Raw genomic sequence first — 23,604 nt, 5'->3', positions numbered from 1 at the left:
TTTTCAAGCCCAAAACTTGGTCAAAGATTTTTTTTGCCGCGAGAAATACTGCGTGAAAACGCTGCGTGCAAGTACTGCATGAAAACAAGAAAAAAGAACAAGCCAAGATAACCATTCGGAGGGAAGAACCAAGATTTGCAAATTTCCTAGCCCTACGATATTGAAAGGAAATCAATTTCCCTCTTAGGTTGCTACGGATAACTTCTATACTCGGATTTCATTTGCGTGTGACAGCATTTCTTTAACAATGCAAGGCGGAGGGGAGGCATCGCGAGTTCATTAGTGCGATGAGGAGCATAGAGTCTCTAGACAGGCTCAATTTTTCGAACTTGCCCAGGCTGTCGCACGAGCTACTTCTTTTGCGAAGTGGTCCCTGTACTTCATTAAGACCTTAGTATCTTTGAGCCCAAGAAAGAGGCGCACTCGCTAGAATGAATTGCCAGGTTTTAATTTATGGCCCATTTAAGGGCACAGGTAAGGCAAAATAAAAAAAATACTTATGTGGGAAGTTTATCTCTTATACACATTTTCCATATTCGCGCTTTTCTTCGAAAGTCTTATTTCTGGCTGAAAAAAAATGTTTTTCCCAAAGCAAGTAGTGAGAGAATACCCCCATTTACGAATGCGCTCCGCGCTTTCCATTAATTTTCTAGCAAAAAACTTCCGGGGTCGAAAGAATTGTCTCGCAAATGTTGTACCGCTGATTTTTCAGCCAAGACAATTCAAAGACGCTGTGCACGTTTTTTTTTTTTTTTGGCGTTTTGCTTCGGAGCACGTCTATTCGAACACTTTTCGTTCCTAGCTGTGTTCCAGGCGACATTGGATGCGGTACTTTTTATGATGGTAGTATCGCATGTGCCAATATTTTGAAGTCATTCGGCTCTGAAGTCCGGCCGCAGCACAGTAAATGGCTGAAAGATGTTGACCACAATCGATATTACATCGTGGAGAGCGCTGCACCTCAGCTCACAAGGCAAGGCAAGCAATACGACAGCTTGAAAGCGAAAAAATGTCGAAGGAAATCAAAGGACATAATCGAAGGAAAGGAATCCTTACATAAAGAGCCCTATATTTTGAAACAAGCTTTGCAACAAACCGCTCTGTAATCGCTCACGAATCCCTCACTGATAAACTTGGAATATTGCAGTGGTTGCCCGAGTCGTGACGCATGCACGAAAAACCAGCGTCATATGTGCCGAGTTTATTTCCACTCCTGCGACAAGTCCGCTGCCTGGTTGCGTTTCCTTTCCAGCCGGTCGTTCTTGCTGGCACACCTTGAGAGAATGTGCTACTCGATATCACTGAAGCCATAGAGAAAGAATTCAACAAGAGGGGACACTCCCATAGGGCCCAGCTGCCGAATTGACTGCAGCGTGCCACCAGTTCGTGTCATCACTTACATAACTTCCGGTTTCGTTTTGGGCGCGCGTATTTTGAACGCAAGCTAGCAGGCCGGCTGCGCCCCCCCCCCCCCCCCCCCCCCCCGCTCTTTTTTTTTTGCGCATCGTGCCGAATCGGTTTATTATTTAGTAAAAATGATGCGAACGATCTCGTAAAGTCCCATCGAATCTGTGCCACGTGAAATTTCACAAAGTAGACGCAAACCTTTTGTGCAATGAGGAAATATTATTTTGCTCTATATAAAAGCTCGTTCCGCGCTTTTTGTGCGTTCATCCAACGTTGTGACACCACAGTAAGGCAGTGTTCCTGTATGAAGCTCCCACAGACGGCACCAGCTGAAAAAAAAAGTAAATTACACATGTTACATTTGCAAGCACGTAACGCATGTTACAAGCATGAGTCATTTTACTATTAGACATAGGAATACTGCGTGTAGAGACGAAACGTGCGAAAGCGGTGAATGGGCGGCATTACAAACAAAAGCAATTCGCTTTTACATACATGGCGTAGAAATACCCGACTCATCCCAAACATATATGAAACATCTGATTTCCAAGCGTTCCCCCATTTCCGGGCATTATTTCCATGCACTTTGGCTGCACAAATACCCAGTGACTTCGCGTTTCCAAAACTTGGCCTCGGGCGACGCGACGGTACGCTACATACATATAAATGGACGCAACAGGCACTCAGACAAATGCGTGGTGCAATGCCTTTTTTCAGTCCTTTAGAAGACGTAATTTTCGCATTACAAGTTTCTGATATGTTCGTCGTTCGCGCGTTCTGCCGTCGCCAGCAGCACACCCCATGTTATCACTCTTGGCAATCGCCCATCGCATTTTCAACAGGCGTGAGTACGAAAGAAGGTATATGTTTTGCGGAGCCACAAAAACGTCACAGACTTGTCCCTCTAAGATTAATTACACGCCAAACTAACTTTATCACCACGGCCGAGCTGCTTATCGCTAACTGCGTCACAGCGCGCTGTGCGGCCAGCGTGCCTCAAAAGTACCCCAGAAAGTAACGAAATTACTTTTGAGTAATGTCTGGCGTCAGAGAAAGCGGCACAAACTTCTCCTAGCAAGATGCACTAGACTACACACCATGGTTGAGTTCTCGCTAACTGCGACACGGCGCCCTGTGCGGTCAGGTGGCTCAAAAACCGAAATAAGTTACAATAGTCCCATAGGAAGCGTCGGAAACATGTCTCAGCACGATTCATTAACTCAAATTAACTGCGCCAGGATGGCCGAGCTGTTTTTCGCTAACTGCATCTTATATCGGTCCCGTGCCGTAAGCCTAATTGCGTCGTAGACTGTGAAACAAGATTTCTCACCTTGACGTAGTCCAATAGTGCAGTGGTGTCTTGTCCCAGTGCAGAAGGAACGCAAGAATACGCCGAGAGCCCAATAAACCAGGTTACATTTAAAAAAAAAAAAAAAAAAAAAGAAGACAGACGGGTCGCCGCGCGCGAGCGCTCAAACACGCGCGCCAGCATCCTCGCTGGCTTCGGGGGAGTGTCTGGCGGATGACGCATGTATCTGCGCGTCATTGACCTGTGGCTAGGTAAGGCAAGGAAAATAAGTCGCAAAGCTTAAGTTCATTTATACGCAAAACGTTTTAGTTTTCGCGGCAAAGAATTAAAAAATAAATCAATGCCTGTTAACTTAAGTTCACTTTCTTTTTTTTTTTTCGATGCTCGCGGCAGCTAACGTTTGGTGTCAAAAAATAGCGTGACGTATGGTGACGTGTTTCCTGTTGCCAGTTTTTTGCCGAGTGTCCCCTCTTGTTGAATTTCTTTCTCTATGCTGAAACTTTGAGCAAGCTTCCACTGGCTCTTGTTTTCCGCCGACGACTAGTGAGCGTTACACCAAGTGGCCATAAGTGACAATTTCAAAACATTTCAGGAGTGTGTAGACCTGGGCCGCGATTTTGTAGATGCCTTATGACTTATTTTAGAATAGTCTTATCATCCACCGCTCCGGCCGGCTGATCCCGTTGATAACGCGACGGACCGTCGCTCTGACCACTGACAAAGCGCGATAAGCGCGAAAAGGCATTATTACTTTAAAGTCATCGCTACAAAATCCGGCCCTGTAGTGCTACGCCAGGAAGCATGGATTCAACATGAGGACAAGTGTTTGTCACCAAAACGTGTATTTGGACGCTCACAAAGCAAGAACATGAGCATGCGTATCGATGAAGATAATCGTCCTGTTTGCTAACTTATGCTCCCTCGCTCACTCACGTGTCCCGCGTACGTATTGAATCCTAGCCCTTTAAAATATTATTAAATTATTGGGTGTTACGTGCCAAAACCACGATCTGATTATGAGGCACGCCGTACTGGGGGACTCCGGAAATTTGGACCTGGGGTACTTTACCGTGCACCTAAATCTAAGCGCACGGGCGTTTTCGCATTTCGCCCCCATCGAAATGCGGCCGACGTCCTTTAAGGCGTTAGCACTAGGAAAGTCAAAGTGAAAAAAAAAAAAAAACAAGTGTGGGTGTGAGTGTCGGAAGGCCTTCACCGAAGAAATTCACCTAGACATGACGCCTACGGCAGAAAGGATGTCCCACATCCGCCGCCAAGGCTGTGAGCGGTGGCGCTGGCTAACACTCCCAGGGTTCTAGTAAATTCAATTCAATTCATTCTCGTTATTTACCAGAAAATATTCTGGCTGAACTCCTGGGCTAAAAGCTGCAAGAATACAGCTTGTGGGGCCCAGAAAACCATATACATAGATGGCAACAGGTTACAGGTAAACAGATAACAGTGTGTAAAAGCATTATACGTGAAACTAAACATTTACGCAGATAGTAGATATGATGTACATTAATTGAGACCTGTACTCTTACTTGTACAGTTTAACATAAATACCGAGTGGATGGGAAAACGGTGCCGCGGTAACTTAATTGTAAGAGCATCGCACGCGTAATGCGAAGACGCGAGTTCGTATCCCACTGCGGCCGCTTTTTTTTTTTTTCATCCGCTTTCTTTAGACTTATTATCCTTTCTTTAATTAATTAAGAACTGCAGATTATTTCCCTGTGCTGTCCTTAGAGCCATTGTTAGTTCGCTTCAAATGTATGACTAATAAAAAATCGGGATCCTCGGTCTCCTTTTTCTCGTTATGACACGCTCGCCGTTGAGAAACAAGCTTCTGCAGAGGCTGTTATCACTGCCTGTGAGCAAGTAAAAGTCCGGTGAACCGGGTTTAACAACGATGTAAGTGTATAAATTAAGGGGTGTGGAAAAAAAAAAGAAATCAGTAGCCCCTCTCCTGTCGAAAATGGGGTTAATCGAAGCTTGTCGTGTGTTTCTTCGGTGTTCCTCCGAACGAATTACACTGACGAGTACCACGTGTGCTCGAACCACAACCGGTCACACGCATTGCAGCTGGCTCAGAAGTTCCGGTTGAGAAACACACGTTGAATCTGGCCGCCGCATTGGAATTTGGCGCTTGCGTTGCCGAGGCGTGCACCACCGTTGTCGGGTTCCTCGAGGGCAAGACGACGCTGACGTTTGCCTCAACATCGCGCTCCCTCAACTCGGGGTCCGCGGCTCTTCGCTGACGTTTCGCCTGGGCTTCGGAAGTCCTCACGCTAGAATCAGCACGTCGACGACTAGCCCTTTCCCGAGCGCGTTCATTCGGGATGTATTTCCATAAAATTACTTCAAAAGTATACCTGTCCGTTACGTAAGACAATGATTGGCTCAATATACCCCTTGATACCCCCGTAAACGCGGCCTCCCCATTACGACGACAGAAGAGAAGTGAAATTCTACGCTGGAATAATTAGCGGCAACGCAGCCAGCTGTGGAAGCAGACGACGATGAGGAACGTGGGAGCAGTGGCATGAGCACGTGGCAAGCACGAGCGCAAACCGAGGGGCACCAACGAGCCAGCTGTGGAAGAAGACGACGCTCGAGCCAATGCTGATGAAGAATTTTCTGCGTACATAGACGCCACCAAAATGTATGAGTTATAACAAGCTACGCTTGAAAAAAAAAAAAGGCAATATTAGGGACAAAAAAGCAGCGCTATCAGCAAGAACTTTCATTTTAAAGTAGCATAGAGACGCAAGCCACTGTTCTTCTCGTGTAGCCTTTTTCCGGTGGTAGTTGTGACTGTACCTGCTCCAACCATATAAGTTGAAGTTTTCCTCAGAGTTGTCCATCGGACGTTACGCGTTGAGTATAAAAGATGGTTTGGTTGAGGGTATGCGGTAGGCCAATCGTGTTGCCCGGCAAACCCATGCCCTTATTATTGAGCTGCAGGCTATACACGATGATTGAAACCTTGTAACTTGCCTAACATCAACGAAGCCCACACCTATACTGACAGCCTCGGCGCAGTTAAGCTTCTCAAGCAAGTAACGAAACATTGCGTATTTGCCAGCAGACACACAAAATTCAAAATTCTACACGTGTGAACGTACTGTCCACGGGGTGCAGGCACATGAAGCTGTGCGTTGGCTCCCACCAGCAGCAAAGTTGCATATTTCTCCTCATTCGTTTTCTTTGATCTTTAATAAGAATATAAAAATTATTAAGAAGTCACAGTTTCGCCCGAAAGGCGAATCGTCGATTGCGATAGCAAATTAGTAGACAGCTATACGAAGTAAGGATAGTAGTTTTATCGGGCGTGTGAACTTGTAAACATTCGCTTACTAACTAAATTAACATGCATGGTGTCACGAGCGCGCAAGCAAACATGAGCACATCTCACTCGATGACCGCGGAAACTCAGTGTCAAAACGCTGGAGTGAGGAAGCGCGGCGGCAGCAGCGAGCGAGTTGACCTTCGTGCTGCCTCTCGCTTCAACGCGAACTAAGCGGCGAAAACGCAGCGAAGCTATTAGCACTTGGCGTGCTCTGTCCCCATCGCCGATCGCTCTCAAGATAGTGCCCGCGCGCGGCCGCGTCATACCCATAAGCTGCCGGAGTAAAATGTCCCCCCCCCCCCCCCCCCCCCCGGGTGCCTTGCGCGTGACGGAAGAGCTTCCTCTCCGCTTTCCCCCCTTGCGTGCTCCAGATTGAGCCGCCATCGTCCGCTTACCATTGCACGGTTTCACTTCGCACATACAGCATAGAGCGCGCGGCGACATTGTTATCGCCGTTGGACGTTATACGGAACATCAGGGTGACGCCGGCGCCGACGGTGACAGCCGAAATGCTCCTGGAGTGCCCTTATAATTGCTACCGCAAGAAAAACTAACCCTCATCTATAAGTGAAAGGCTGCGCCGCGATCTGCACACAGCTGTCACAAGCAGCACGCATCAGCTGTCTGCTTTGAGCCCCTGCTTTCAGAAACTTGTGTGTCCGTTTCTTTGGAATGACTTTGGGTACATCCGCATGAAAGCCGTTCAAATAGGGAGATTTGAAAGGCTGGTTGCGACAGCGTGCCATAATTTACAACTGCAGCTGTTGCGTACTCATTCAATGAAGCGTTAGTGCGAAGGCAGATTAGTTTTTTTTCTCGATGAAAAGAGTCTTATGAAACACGCAATCTAATTTAACGCATGTAATTTAACGCATGTTTCTCTCGCCAGTCGTACCTGGTAGGTACTACAGGTAGGCAGAGCAAACTATTTCCGTGCCATTTTCAGTCCCAATCTAGTCCTCTCGCAAAGTTCCACGGAAAGAGCTTCCTCTGTCACTTAGCCTCACCTGTCGTGCCTGCCAGGTACGACAGGTGAGGCTAAGTGCCGAGAAAGCTCTTTCCGTACCCCTTTTCGTCACAATCTAGTCCTCTATTTATTAGCTTTCTTTTTTCCATTCCCTTTCTTCGTGGGCTGCGCTGCTCTGAACACTCAATGTTACGCTGTCGTGAAAAAAATTGGATCTGACATGAGTGTTTTCCCATGCCTCACTACCCCAGGTAACGAACCTAGTAGCAGAGGCGGCTGGCATCTCAACACATTTCGTGTGTGCAGGTTAAACGTAAATTAAAAAAAAAAAACATACCTAAGAGACATAATAAAAGAAACATTGTATGCAATTTGTGAAATAGGCACTGCGCATATTCCGCAGCTCAACAAGAACATAGCAAAAGAGGTATATTAGCTTAAAATGTAATTTCCGACCCTCAGTTAAACTGTCTCTTTTAGTATGACATTGTATTAGGTTTAGATAATTGAATATGAGCGGAGGAGTGACGATATAAGCTTCTCAAAAATACAAGCGAAAAGAAAACGAGTTTAACTCCTTGTTAAGCAATCAGCTCCGCATAAATAATACAAGCCTGTCCTCTCCGTTCTTGTGTATGTAACCTCGCAGTTGCGGCGGCCCTGTCAATACACCAAGCTAGACTCAATATTGTCATTGCAATTTTCGCTTCATGCTTTCGCAAAACGTCTGTGCAAAAAAAAAAAAAAATATGCAGTTGTTAGAGTGCTGACCTCTTATATTAACAGCACGTGAAGGCAAGCAGGTTGGGATTTCGTAGAGTTGGGCGAATTGTAGTTTTTGAAACCGATTCTAATACGAATCGAATAGCGCCAGAAGGGAAGTGAATATGCATATGTTTTCAATAGTTGGCGAAATCTTGCACAGTCTTCTCACGATAAATACCCAAACAATTTCAGATACTGGTACTCATAACATTGAGAGAGAGAGCGAGAGAAACGAGAAGGGAAACGTAGGAGGTTAACCAAGGACGTGCTCGGTTGGCTACCCTACGCTTGGGGAGAGGGATAGGGGAAGAATACACAAGAAGGAGTGAGAAGAAAGTAATAAAAGTCAGTCATTCACAGTGTCAGTAGCAGAGGAAGGTCTACTGTCACAAGCGCACATACAGTCCAGAGTCGCCTTCAAGAAGTGCAGAAGGGCTTTTGTCGCCTTTTGCCTGCAAGAATGCATAGACCATGGTCCCAGGATCTTTTCCTCTGGGAGCACTATATTATCTAATAGGCTGAATTGAGCTTGTAGAGTACGTCGTTGAGCTTCAAAGGATGGGCAATGACACAGAAGGTGCTCTAGAGTCTCATCGCAACCGCACAAATTACACGCCGCACTGTTAGCCGTTTCTAGTAGGAATGAATAGGAGTTTGTAAATGCGACGCTCAACCACACACGACGTAGGAAAGTTGTGACGCGACGGAAGAGCCCAGGTGGCAGGCGAAGTCGCAAGTTAGGGCACAGCCTCCTCGATAAACGTTATCGAGGAGGCTATGGTTGGGTTACAGTGTGCTAGAATAGGGGAAGTGTGCTCACTGCCATATCCCTGCGCCGCGTCGCCGCGGCGCACTCAGTGTCGCCTGCTCCGGCGCCCGCCAGAGGCGCTGCCGCCAGTTTCTCCTGAAAACTTCCCTCGCTTGGTATGGAGTACGTTCTGTTGGATCGCGACGTTGACCGTTCTCCCTCAAGGGCTGCAGAAGATAGCGCCAACCTTTCCTTTCTGAAAACTAACCACTTAATGTCGACGTTGTCGGCTCTCGACTGCAAGTCCCGCCGGCGTTTTCAGCAGTATCCTCTCTGCTTGCTCTCTGCTTGACGCTTTACTCAATGTGCACTTAGTGAGTGAGAATGGCTAGCCGCCGTCGAAAATACTGCTTTGAACCCGAGTGCAGATCTGCCTACAGTCGTGTGAAAGATGCACCAAAGGCGTCTTTGCTCAGCGTTCCACGTGATGAAGAACGGCGAAAGGAATGGGAGAGGAACCTCAACCGCGCAGATAAGACATTGGAGGAATCTTGCGAGTCTGTGATTTACACTTCGAACCGCGATTCATAATTAGGGACCTGTGCACCTTATAAATATAGAATGCAAAGAGGTGTGAATTCCTCGTGACAATTGCCACTGCTATCAGAAAACGCTGTTCCCACGATTCTTCCGAACTTACCACAGTACGTGACGAAGACGACACCGAAGCCCAGGAACAAAAGGAAACGTGTGAAAGGGACCAAGCAACCGCGAAGAAAAGCCGAAGCGCACTAGACAGTAGCTATTCGGAATTTTCACCGGCTGCTCCCGTCTCTTCCGGGATCATTCTTTACTTCGTTGTAAATAAACATTGTTAATTATTGCAGAATGTACAACCCCGGAGCAAGAAGTATACGGACCAGGGATTTGCGCGATAAAGCTGATTTTTTTGAACTGCCTGCTAATGCAACTTGAAATTGAGGACTGCAGTCCAATCTTGGCATGCGAGCTTTAACGTGTACTGGTCAATTCCACTTTATGCATTTTAATTATCGAAGAAATTGAGTTTTTTCGGCGACCCTGTGGTCTGTATACTTTTGGCTTCACTGGTGTACCTGGTTATTTTCATCCTTTCGATTTCATGTCGCATTAACGTACGAAAGATTAATACTAAATAACCAGCTAACCAGCTTAAATTGTGCAGCAGTGATACCTAAATATTTAATTTCGTGAAATAGTGGTGGCAACGTGAAAATGTCTAAGGCGCTGCACGCCTTACCTGCGAAAAAAAAAAAAAAAAAAAAAAAAAACTCGAAGTGGTGGGTAAATTCGGCGCGGTGGTGCTGGAAACGCGGATGCGCGGTCGTTGTGGCGAAACCACACTGACCATTTTATCGATCAGCTGCAGAAAAACTCGAGTGCCTCTTGCTACCGTGACTGCAGCGGCCGTATCAAGCCTTTAACAGAACAGCATGAATAGCAAGGCTAGTTAATCCGTGCCTCCGGCTAAAAAAAAAATCGCCAACCCACTGTAGATCAGCCGCAACAATAGTAATTTATTTCACTGCACACTGCGAAGGTGCACCAAAGAACGTTCGTGCGCTGCACGTCGTGCATTTTACTTTTATACGGTGAAAACAGCAACACACGATAGCTGTTTTACCGCGACGCGTAGGAAAGTTTCAGGTGACGCTGCGAACCGTGCCACTGTCGGCGGCGACATGAAGTGCGTCAAGCTCTGCCGCGTGTGAGCGCACTACAACGCTTCTAGTACACTGTAGTTAGGGTCGAGAGAGTGCAAGCGAGAGTTGCTGAAACCCGGTGAATTCCATCGTAGAAGAGAAGGGGGAGGTGAGAGCAACGGCGGCGGCGGAGTGTTGCAAGCAATCATGACAGCAGCGGCGGCGCTGTAGTCGACAGCAAGATCGCTCCCCGGGCGCGGATGCACGGCGGTTGGTGCCGCGGGTTTCGAAGCGGGCGTTCTGTTCGCAATTAGCGGTCGCATATTGACATAACTAGCGTTAAGTTAATGCATATCATGCCTTGTTAGTAGAGGAGACAATAAATGAATAGCAGCTATACTCTGATGAGCGGTTAAGTGTTAAAATGCATTAGATTCGGGCACGTCACGGCCGGCACAAATATTTTTCGCTCGTCTCGGTCGCACGCGTTCTACGTGCTTTCCCGAATCGTCGGGAGTGAAAAAAAGAATGATTTCAGCTAATGCGAAGAAGATTATGCTAGTGGTGTGGGTAAAAAAAGCTGCACAGATTTCTAGGCTCGCAGTGAAGAGCTCCTTAGGTCATATTACTGCGACGCACTGCATGCTGCTCGTCAAATTGGTTAATACCAATATATGATGCTTTAGAAATCATTCCACATAGGAGTTAAGTAAACAAACTTACTTTAGTCGCCGATGAACTAGAACGGCGGGGACATGAAGAATACTCAAAAGGACGATTATATGATCCATTATACAGGGTGTCCCAACTATCATGCAACAAGATTTAAAAATATCCTAATGCCCCGTAGCTGGAAAGGACCAAGGTAACGTAGTTTGCCGTCGCTAGGAGATACTCAGATAATTTTTTCGCATTCTGCCTAATTACATAATTAGTCTTCATTAATTAATCAACTTCTCAAATTTTATAATTAGATGAAAAGTATCAATGTGAAAATTGTAGATCAACTTGAAAAACTACCGATACAGCTTTCTGTAGCTCAATACGTGCCACATAAAAGTGTTTTTCCAAGCGTGAAAGAAGCCCGCGAATACACGCAAAATTGCCGCGCGACTGGCCGCTCGAGGCACTTTGCGTGTGTTCGCTGGCTTCTTTCACGCTCGGAAAAACACTTTTATGTAGCACGCATTAGTTTATTAAGTTGTTCTACAATTTTCACATTGACACTTTTCATCTCATTGTATATTAGAGAAGTTGATAAATTAAGACTAATTATATAATTAAGCTGAATGCAAAAATAATCGGAGTATCTACAAGCGACGGCAAACAACATTGCCTTGGTTCTGTCCAGCTACGGGGAATTAGGATATTTTTAAATCTTGTTGCATGATAGTTGGGACACCCTGTAGATGATTCAACTGGGGTTCGAAGTGCAGCTCGCAGATCTTCCAAGTCCTGTTTAAGGCCTTATATGCACGGGGCCCGGGCCGCTGCCACGATTTAAGTGCCTCATCGTCAGCTGGCACAGAGAAAATTGATGTTTTTGTTTCTGCTTTTCTAGCAGAAACATAGCTTGTTATGCAGCCCGGCGCAAAACAGTGCGTCTGTCGTTTCATGCGACTTGCCATGGCTTCTTACGGCATGGCAACGTGTAAAACTATTGTCACCACAAGGAGGTACAACTGCAAAGCGTGAATGCAAACAGAAGTGAGCCGTGGAGCTAAAAGAACCCAACAGAACCACGCAAATCGAGCGCACCCTCTAGCTTCGGCAGCAGCCGAACTACAGCGGAGGCATCTTAGTGTCGACGCGCGCGCCACCGCTCGGCATCATGAATCACTGCAACACGCGCCGCGCTCTCCGACGGCTGCGTTGCTCCCACCTCCCCCGTCTAGCCACCGTAGTAGAAGTGTGATGCGGCGAACAAGTGATTGAAGTTGACACACAGCATCCGTTTTGAGAGCGGTATAGGCACCCGCTGAAGTTTTTGATGAGCCGAGCTGGCAGCTTCATCTGCGCTGTCGTTGCCGACATTCCGCAGTGGCTCGGCAACCACTGAAATATAATGTCGTGTCCTTTGTCCATGAGCTTGTCTTATTTCGTACACTAGCTGCTGGTGTAACCCATGACGTAGGGCAAACTGCAGAGTTTGTAGGGCTGCTTTCGAATAGAAGAAAATGTCCCAACGATTTGGTGGCTGCTGGAGTACGTAATTGAGTGCACCTTGAAGAGCCGAAAGTTCTGCTGCTGTCGACGCGGTGTTGTGAGAGTATTTAAATTGAAAAGGACGGCGTCCGATGGAACAACCACTGCTCCGATAGAGCTGTAGGAATGGTCAAACCGTCCGTGTAAATATCATCATCATCATCATATCATCATCATCATTATCATTATCAGCCTATATTTGTCCACTGCAGGACGAAGGCCTCTCCCTGTGATCTCCACTTACCCCTGTCTTCCGCTAGCTGATTCCAACTTGCGCCTTCAAATTCCTTGTTTCATCACCCCACCTGGTTTTCTGCCGTCCTCGACTGCCCTTCCTTCTCTTGGTATCCATTCTGTAATATCTAGTGGTCCACCGGATATCCATCCTACGTATTAAATGGCCTGCCCAGCTCCATTTTATCCTCCTAATGTCAACTAGAATATCGGCTATCCCCGTTTGCTCTGTGATCCACACGTCTTTCTTCCTGTCTATTAACGTTAGGCCTAACATTTTTCGTTCCATCGCTCTTTGTGCGATGATACGGTGCTAACATAGGGCAGAAAGTTGGAGGTTAACAAAGAAGCCCGAGAACAAGTTAAGGACCGTGTAAATATGTATTCGGTCAAAATAAGACACGTGTAGGAGAAGCAGAGAAAACTGCTTCAGGGCTAACGGTGACAAGTCTCACTTCTTAGCAATCCCAAGAATTGAGAGGCACACGCGAATTTGCCGGAGACACCACAATGCCGATGTTGGGCGTTTTGCAGGCTTGAAGCCAGATGGTATCGACTAATGTTGTCTCGTCACAATACCACAGAATGTGGCGTGTTGTCGTCGCGCTGGCAAACTGGCTAAATGGTGGGATGGTAGCCGTGAAAGGTGTCTAATGTGCGCTCTTAGCGTCTCAACGACAATATGGGTGGTGATTGGATGCTCCTGTGCAATGACAATCGTCGCAGCTGTCGAAGAACATCTCGGGAGGCCAAGACATGTCCGAAGTGCTCTGGCTTGTAGGCTGTGTAGTGCAAGGAGATTAGTATTGCATGTGTTGGACAAGACTGTAAGACTGTATCGAAGAAATCCGAGAAAGAGTGTCGTGTATAGCTGTAACATGAGCGTACGGATGGTCGCCATGATTTTCCAGCTATGAACTTAAAGATATTCTCGATACAAATGAGCTTTTTTTTCATGTAGGAGACATGAGGACACCAGGTGAGGTCATGATACACAAAACGCGTAAGAACCTCCAAGTTTTCTTATATGGAATTGACTGGCCCTCGATGCACACCGAGTAGAAAGACACCGGTTTCCGTGTAAATGGCACTAGTGCACATTTTCCCGTAGATATCGTCAGACCTTGTCGGCGAAGATATGCCGCTGTCAGGGCTGCCGCTTTCTGTATTTTTGGCGCGCACTTGTGGCCGTGTCACGCCGGACGCCCAGATGCAAATATCATCGGCGTAGAGCGAGACATTAGCTGTCTGTGATAGCGTTTCGGTGAGCCCCACTAGAACGATGTTCAAGAGAGTCGGACTCAACACTCCGCCTTGTGGGACACCGCGATTGGATAATATATATATATATATATATATATGTGGGTCATCTTCTGTAAGAACAAACACCGATCTCCTTGAAAGAAAGCTCCTAATCCATTTACAGACGTGGCCTCCAAGTTCTGCAGCCTCAAGAGCTTGGAGAACATTTGAAGGTTTCTGTCATTATACTGCACAGTATAAAGTATTATAAGGCGACGGCAGAGCGAAAAAAAGTGCTTTTTTTAGTTCAAGTGGCAAACGGCAGATGGTGCAACTATTTTATGAAGTATGTTGCAATGAAACATTCTCATGCTTAATCCAGTGAGAGGGCGCATATTCTGCACCTATAAATAGCACCAAACAATACCTACACCGAACAGCGCGTCTAACCAACATTTTATTGCAAGTGATTGTGTTCAGCGAGAAAAGTCTGGCTCTTTAAGCAACGTGCTGTCCACTGCTATGTACACTATGAATGGGATGAAAGTTATCGCATTTTCACTTCAACTTCATGTTTGATCGTGCGCAGTCGACGACGCAAGGTATTCGAAAAAAATATTCGAAAGATATTCGGGGTTTAATAGTCCCTATTCGATTCGAGGACCAAAATTGAATAATGACTGTTCAATTTGGCCATTATCGATTCGTTATTTGAATAAAGTTTCGAATAGTCGCACACACCTAGAATTTGGGGATATGCGGCTGCAACCTACCCGTTCCATTGTCGTACAATAAAATACAAGCAGCGTTTTGTCGTGGATGTGACTGATGGTGATTGAGCAAGTTGAGGCGAAAGCCTCGCATGCCAAACATTTTTCCTAATCAATATGAAATATTACCCCTTTTCCTGTGCCGGAAATAGGAGTGTTTGAATTCTTGTGGACGTTGCCAGCCTACTCCTTCCACTAGTTTCTTTTGTCTGTATTTTTCTTCGTCTGCAATAACAACGATGATGATGAGGACGACAGAAGCAGCAACCAACTTACGGTGTCGCTGGTATTCGGCTGCATTTTGTAAGTCATAAGAATTCAGATTTTCCATCCGGGAAGCAAGGCCATTCCAGAGGGGGTACTGCATTGCCACGAAGAGAATCCTTAGCTCTGTCATATTAACCTAAAAGTAAAATATATGTCGGAGAAGTGGTATGTTTTTCACAATCCGTAATTTCAGTATCAATAGACACAACAGAATCGAAAAGAAATATGCAATGCACTACCAAGAAGCAAAACTTCTCGTGCTGCAGCAAATGCACCGGTTTCAGGACTGGGTTGCACATTCGTATTCACGGATGAATCTACATGAAATGACATTTCGAGCGCGGCTTTCCATATTCCTGCATATTAAGTAGACAGAAGTCACCGTCTATCCCACGACGCATCGTCGACAGTATTAGAACTTCTTGAAATATGGCAAGCTGCAACATTTATTGCCGAGCGTTACTGAAGTCGGCACTGAACGTTGCATTCGCATTCCAAAAAAAAGCCGTAGAAGTGAAAAAATGAATTTTATTTTCATGCAAATGACTTCATGATCTATGAAATTATGAAAACATTGACAATCGCTCCTCTTGCTATTCATGATGTCTGTTTTTAAAGGCTACGGTGCCACTTTGCAATGGTAGGAAATGGGATGTAAGACAGATTAGCTATTGCAGCAAACACGTTAAGTACCCTGACACCCATAATATTTCCTGTACCAGACGCCAAGAATGTATTTTGCACCCGGTGGGCACTAACTTTGCAAGGACGCGGGGTTTGACGAACACATAAGGTTCTCACTATTATATGAAGTTGACTCATTCCTGCGGTTTTGGCCGAACCAAGAGATTCATCGCACGTTTGACACGCTCTTCTATTGTCTTCGCTTAGCCGTATATAGCCTACACGACTAACTTGTTGTTTCGAATAAAGAGAAGAAAGTACCCACATTGTTATTACTGTGATAATTACGGCGCTTCAGTGCAACATATTACCATGAAATGTCCTCAGTATGGCCAACAGTGGGTTCGTCGGCGTGACCGTTTGAACATCCTTGACAGACATCCTGTCCCAGTGAGCAAAGTGCTTAGCATGCCCTGATAAGCAGAGATGCCTTGAGTGCTCTTCGCGATTTTTTAGTCGACGCTAATTTTATAGACTGCCTGTACGTGACATTCTCTTCTCTACATTATGCTTCTTTTTTAACGGGCTGATCTCCATCCCGTTGTCCTTCAACTTGAAAAAAAAAACGAAAAAAAAAAAAAACGTGTGGGGACTCTTCCACTCCAGTGTGAGTTACTCGACTGTGCTTTCGGTGCTTGTGGCTCGTATATGGAGACATTCTTTGTACGCTTGTGTTCGTGTGTGTATAGTGCTTCTTGATATTTGCTTCTGACTTTTACTTTTTAACAGCGGAGCTGTTTAAGCCGGCCGTTATTCCGTTAGTCGTTCACAAATGTGGGCAGGTCCTGGCGGTGTGCAGAAAGGGTCCATATGCAATGGCACATACCCCTGGGAACTAACGAAGCTCAGCCTGGTTAAGTCTAGCTAAGCATGGTTGGGACTACTTAATCTTAGTCAGTCAACGATAGCCAATCGATAGCCAATAAATAGCTAATCGATAATTGATCAATAATCAATAAATTCCGAAAAATGCTGGGGATGACTTGGTAGTGCTTAACCTAACCTAAATACGTAGCCAATACCATGCGATAGCCAATAAATAGCTAATCGATAATCGAACAATAATAAATAAATTCCGGAAAATGCTGAGGATGACTTGGTAGTGCTTAGCCAAGCCCAAAAGCCAGGACTAGCTAGGTGCCCATCAGCTCCACCGTCTTTTTAGCATTGCGCCTCCAGTGCAAGCTGCGCTAGCTTTTTTATTGTTCCTTGAATAAGAAACTTGGGATGTTGGAATATCCTTATTTAACGTAGCCTGCCTTTCCATGTTCCTAAATAAATAAAGAAAAAAAAGTTAGATATCTTGAACCTTGGCTGTTTGTGTTGGCGAAAAAGGGGTGAAAAAAAGCACGGATGTGTCCAAAGAAATGAAAAATATACCCAATGAAGGTGCCTGCAGCTTACAAAGAGAAAGACATGTGCATTCTTTCGGGCTATATAGTAAAAACAAAACAAAAAACAAAAACAAAACAAAATGTGAGTAGCGCACATTTCATCAAAAACTCATATGTAGAATTGAAAAAAGTAAATAAATAAGTAAAGTACAAGTGAAAAAAAAAAACGCAAAAGCAGAACCTTCGCAAGTAATCTCCTCGCGTCTTTCACCTCAATTTATGCCTCCAGGCTGGCGTGTATTGTTTGTGAGATATAGGGGCGTAGCAATGTAATAACGTTGCCCCCTTTCTTCAGATATGATGCATAGTATAAAGCGGCACTCGCTATTAGTTTTAAGCTAGTCGGGTGCAATCTTGCTTTCTCTTTAATATATATTGGGAATGCTTTCGCATCTATGGAGCGATATATCCCACTAGGCAAGCTACCTGTGTACGACAGGCATTCTACGTTAATCTCAAGCGTAAGACACCCAGACGCGTACAATACCTTTGGCGAGGACGGACACTGCCAGGGAACTTTGTCTGCTTGCACGCAAAACGTCACAAGCTTTATGGAATTCAAGTGCCTTCAATTGCCGATTGTACAAGTTGGACCCTTGCTACGTCTACAACTGCCATCTAGCCTTTCCCGCGGCGAAGCAACCTTGCTGTGCCGCTTGTGGCTGGGAGTGGCGTTCACGAACGCTTACTCACATCGTATGGGAATGGCCGAGAGCCCGGTGTGCGACTCCTGTATGTGCGAGGAAACCATCGAGCACCTATTGTGTACCTGTCCTCGCTACGACCTACAACGCCTCTCTCTCAGGACAACTTTAAACCGGCTGGACTCGAGACCGTTCTCTGAGTCAAAGATACTGGGACCGTGGCTACACCCGTCACTGGCACAAAAAGCGTTGCGTGCATTAGTACAGTATTTGAAGTGCACCGGTTTAAGAGACCGCCTATAGTGTCCTGAGTGCTCATTCTCTCCCTATTTTTCTCTTTCTATTTCCCCTTTCCCTTACCCCTAGTGCAGGGTAGCAAACCGGATGCTCTTCTGGTTGACCTCCCTGCCTTTCCTCTCCTTGCTCTCTCTCAAGCGTAAGTTATTCCGAGCATTTTGTGTAATGACGTTTTGCTAATTAAGGTGCTTCTAGAAATTCTTGTTACCCCATGTTTTGGGACTTAAAACCTGCAAAAGGTGTTGTCACTTTGACTCCAGGAGACCTTGTCCCGGCCCATGAACTGACCCCGACGATTGTGTAGTTCCTTTCTATAAAGTAGCTAACCGAGCTCAGCTTGTTTAACCTTGGTTAACATCTCTGCCTTCACCTCGTGATTTCTCTTTCTCTCTATTTCTACAAAAAGACAGACCACATTCAGAATAATTTCGATGAACAAGGGAGAGGGAAAGAAGACGTGAAAGGTAGAGAGGTTAACCAGATGAAGTGCCCAGTCGGCTAATCTGCACAGGGGGTTGGGATAAGGGAAGAAAAGAAAAAAACCGAGAGAAGATAAAAAAAAAGGAACGCATCAGTTCGCACATTCTATAGTTAAACCGAGAAACAAGTTAACTTACGCACATAACGAGTCTAGTCTGTCGATTTTGATACACGAGGTCGGCCGATCCTGTGCGCTTCCAATAATGAGTGAACAGGAAAAACAAAAGTCGACAAAAGGGCACTAAGTGCGTTTCCGCTGCAAGCTATGGGACATTTGGCGATTATGTACAACTGTGTCTTTTATAATTATTTTTCATATTACTTATGCTAATAGTAACTATGTTATCGAACATCGCATACAGCAAAATTTTGACACGTTATTTCCAGTCTGTAAAATTGTCGCCTTTGACAGCATCAAAACTGACCACGCTGCTCTAGCTTTGTAGTATCATAAAGAGGGAGGTGGCCGTCATAGGGCGCATCGTCTTTCAGTGTATGCCAAGATTGCATGCACCATCTTTACTCTGTTTAACGGATCCAGATAACTTGAGTTTACTGCTGTAGTTGTACTGCACTGGATGATACCAATGTTGACATTGCAGTCCGTAGTAAATAACAAAAAAGATAGAAAAAAAAGCGTGCTGAATATTTCCGCTCGCGAATCGCCATAATACACAGCGTAGAGTCTGAAACAACAATAAAAAGAAAGTTATGGAAAACCTATAAGGGGGGCGCTCGATATCGTGGCTCCAACGAATTAACACGCTGTATTTCTTCGACAAAAACAAACTTGTTTTTGGCTGTATTTCTGCTTCTCGGCATACAATTCGTAAATCTTGAGGTACTTATACACAAAGAAAAACATAGCCAATCGAAACACTAATTTTATTATTCATCTGATGCTCCTTTCAAAGGTAACTTTCATCCAACTTGAGGCCAGTGGACTCTACTACTCGAACAGAGTTTGATATTATGCAACTCAGGGAGACAAACATATAAACAGATTTTTTTTTTTTTGCGGACAAAGGATTGGCTTGGTGCGTTCGGCGCTCCAAGCTATCTTTAGGGACACGTAAACCAGCTGTGGCAATTTCATTGAGATCTGAAAAGGGCACCCACGGACCCACCGTAAAAGGCCCCGTGCGAAGTGCTTTCACAGTTACCGCACTGGCACCACTGTTTTAGGGCTACGCATCGATCGACCATTCGGTGGGCCTAGCTTGCACGATACTGAGGGAGTGCCTAGCGAGCTTTCGGGCAAGACTTCATCTTCAAAGGCCGACACCAGGGTTCCTTTATTCCGTACAACACTTCGGTTTGTCAAAAGATGTAGTATCGATCTGGCCTATAGTATAGGTGATCCCGGTTAACCAAAGAAGTGGGCAAGTCTATACATTCAAGCTGTCTGCGACTTCAAGCGCAGGTGAATGAAAGTTTACAACACATGAATAAATCGCTGGCATTGAACAAATTGGTGGCGTTCGGGTAAACATTTTGACGCGTTTGGGCAAGGCAAATTGTGTGCTTTATCAAGAGAGAGAGAGAGAGCAAGGAGAGGAAAGGCAGGGAGGTCAACCAGAAGAGCGTCCGGTTTGCTACCCTGCACTAGAGGTGAGGGAAAGGGGGAGTAGAAAGAGTAAAATATGGAGAGAATGAGTACTGAGTACACGTGGGACGATGTACAGGGACACTATAGGCGGCCTCTTACACCGGTGCACTTCAAATACTGTACTAATGCACGCATCGCTTTTTGTGCCAGTGACGGGTGTAGCCACCCGTTACTGGCAGAAATACAGCCAAAAAAACTTTGTTTTTATGTCGAAGAAATACAGCGTGTTAATTCGTTGGAGCCACGATATCGAGCGCCATATAGGTTTTCCATAACTTTTTTTTGTTGTTTCAGACTCTACGCTGTGTTTTATGGCGTTTCGCGAGCGGAAATATTCAGCACGCTTTTTTTTCTTTCTTTTTTGTATTTACTACGGACTGGAATGTCAACATTGGTATCATCCAGTGCAGTACAACTACAGCACGCTTTTTTTCTTTCTTTTTGTTATTTACGACGGACTGCAATGTCAACATTGGTATCATCCAGTGCAGTACAACTACAGCAGTAAACTCAAGTTATCTGGATCCGTTAAACAGAGTAAAGATGGTGCATGCAATCTTGGCATGCACTGAAAGACGATGCGACCTATGACGGCCACCTCCCTCTTTATGATACTACAAAGCTAGAGCAGCGCGGTAAGTTTTGATGCTGTAAAAGGCGACAATTTTACAGACTGGAAATAACGCATCAAAATTTTGCTGTATGCGATGTTCGATAACATAGGTACTATTAGCATAAGTAATATGAAAAATAATTATAAAAGACACGGTTGTACATAATCGCCAAATGTCCCATAGCTTGCAGCGGAAACGCACTTAGTGCCCTTTTGTCGACTTTTGTTTCTCCTGTTCACTCATTATTGGAAGCGCACGGGATTGACCGACCTCGTGTACTTTATTGTGTCAGCTTTATCAAAGCTGACAACGTGGACATCTAGCCTCGACTTGGTTTGCAATTTGCCTCGTCTGCTCGCATCAGTACCCACATTCAATGTTGGCTTCTCCACAATAAGCGCCTTTTGTGGAGAAGCTTGCTTCTGTTCTTCTTTCATAGTGCAGTCAGCAGCTCGAATATTTTAATATCTGCATTGTATTCCCTTCTGCACGGGAGCATGTAAAGAGCATTTCTAATTTTCATAGATTTAAATGTCACAGAAAAAGTAATGTGTATGTGTTCGAGTCCCCCTTGCATTTGCAATGAAGAAGCAGAATTGATGGCAGCAATGCGGGTAGCTCCTGGAACGGTAAGATAAAACCTTGGGGGGGGGGGGGGGGGGGGGGGGGGGCTCGCTCATGCAATTCCAAAACATAAAGACCAGGTGACCCAAAAAGAACACAGAAAGCGCTAATTTCTATGTGAAAACTTAAAGTGAAGTGTCCTTGCCGCCTTTGCTGCCGTGGAGGAGGCCAAGGAGGATATTTGGTTTAGAGCCTTGCGAGACATACCGGCAATTGCACCGCCCGAGCGCCGCTTTCCGGGAAATTTAGCCAAACTGAAAGCTATAGGTGTGTCGTTTACTGCGTCATCATTGAGAAGCGCAGCGCAAGACGGGTTCAAAGACGACGCACACAGCGAGGCAGAACGGGACGCAAGCCCGCAGCCTCTGAGTTGTCAAGAACACGAAGTCCCGCCAGCCTCTCGGTTATTTGCTCTTGCCTGAAAACATCTTGCGCTTCCCGTGAGGCTTTGCTTTCTTTGCTAAAGGTACAAGTGCAATGCAGCCCACGTCTTTCCCCGTAGTGCAGAAGTGCACGAGGCAGTCGCAAACCAAAAACGAGGTGACATAATAATCAAAGATAATACCACCAGCTGTCATCTCAGCAAACTATGCTTTATCAGTGATCCATTAAAGCTTGAGATCAATGAGTGAAAAAGTATTTTCTTTAGTCTTTCCAGCGTACGCTTTCGCCCCTCTGGGAATGCAAAATGGCGACCAGAAACGAAACACGGACTTTTAGCCAGAAGTATTTTGCAGAAGTAGTTACACCAGCGATGTCCATCACAATATTTATTGTGATGATAATTATATAGAGACTCCAAGCGAATTTCGCCGTCGACCGTGATGTTCCGTATAAAGTCCTTATCGCACCCCGTGCCCGTATGCTGTGGGTGCGAGGGTGAGCCGAGCAGGATGGTGGCTTGATGTGCGCTGACTTACCGCGCGCACAATTTTGTAGGTCAAGTGATCAAGCGTGCACAAAGGGGGGTTGGGCAGGTGAGTGCGCATCTACTTCTCTATAGCCCCCGAGGCTGCGCATTTCGCGTCTGAGGCAATGCGCAACCGTCAAATGCGATGGATGCAAAGCCTAGGCGAGCCGATCGAGACGGCTGGTGACTTCATGTGCACTGTCACCTCGCGCTCCTAATTTTGGCGGTTGCGTAATGTCAAGTTTGGGAAACGCGTTGACGCGAGACGCATTTAGCATGAAGCGTTTAATCGCCGCTGCTGGCACTCTTCATCACACCAGTGTTGTGACAGCGAGTGTTCGTGCTCATCAAGTAATTTTCGTTTGCCTGTGTGCGCGTGAAACCATTTTTGTTAATTTAATTGATAAGTAAATATTTACTGCAATTTACATGGACAATAAAACTACAAACCTTATTTCGTGTAATTGTCTGATACTTTGCAATCGCTATAAATGCTTCGGATTTGGGGTGAAACTGGATTTTTTAAAAGAAAATCGGAGATGGTTGAGCTCAATTGGTGGTGCGTTTGGCATGGAGTGACCCCCCTGAGAGCTTCTAAAAAACTTTATCGGATTTGGTCAAGGTGAGATCCGTTGATACGACATTCGCCACCTTGTTCGTTGACGCACAGCTCTCAGGGGTATGTTTTCTGCCATAGACTGTGTGCCAGGCGTAAAGCCCTAGACGCTATTTAAGCCGCGCATACGAAGTTGCGACAACGATATTTCTTTAGGGAGTAAAAACATTTGGAGCATACTGTGGTAGTATGTGCTACTGTCCTATGCTGTTCTTTTGCGTTTCGAATCTCGGGCTGAATTCTCAGGGCTTTTTGTTCGCGAGTACGTTCTCTGATTATCCCGCCGCATTTTATAATTATGTGTTCGCTGTCGCTACTGGCTAGTTTTTGTTCTTATCAACTTTTATGAAATCGGGCCATGTATCTCTATAATGTCCCATTGTATATGTTTATGACACTTCAACATGGTCTTCGTAAACAACCAAATAAAGCAGTAAAATTTAACTTCGTTCGCTCCCAAAGTGGGTTTGCGTAATTACTGGTGATTTTCGCTGGAAGACCTGCACCATGCCCTTCATCATAGCTCGTATATGTGCCATGGCAATATGGAGTTACGCAACTGAGCGCCGTACTCCCAGAAGCAGCGTTTCGGTCCGATCACACGGTCGATATCTGCAGTATTGAATTCCTAGCCACATGTGACTTCGCTGGCCGTGGAATCCGAATGCATCCGGTGCTGCGGCGAATAGCGCAGTCCATACAACGCTTGATTTTCTCGCGCGCATAAAACAGCAATACAAAACATGTGGCAGAAAATAAAAGTCGCTCCAAGGAAAGTAAATTC

This window comes from Dermacentor silvarum, chromosome 4 (genome assembly GCF_013339745.2).
Source record: "Dermacentor silvarum isolate Dsil-2018 chromosome 4, BIME_Dsil_1.4, whole genome shotgun sequence".
NCBI classification, from domain to species: domain Eukaryota; kingdom Metazoa; phylum Arthropoda; class Arachnida; order Ixodida; family Ixodidae; genus Dermacentor; species Dermacentor silvarum.
This window is presented reverse-complemented; position numbering follows the sequence as displayed.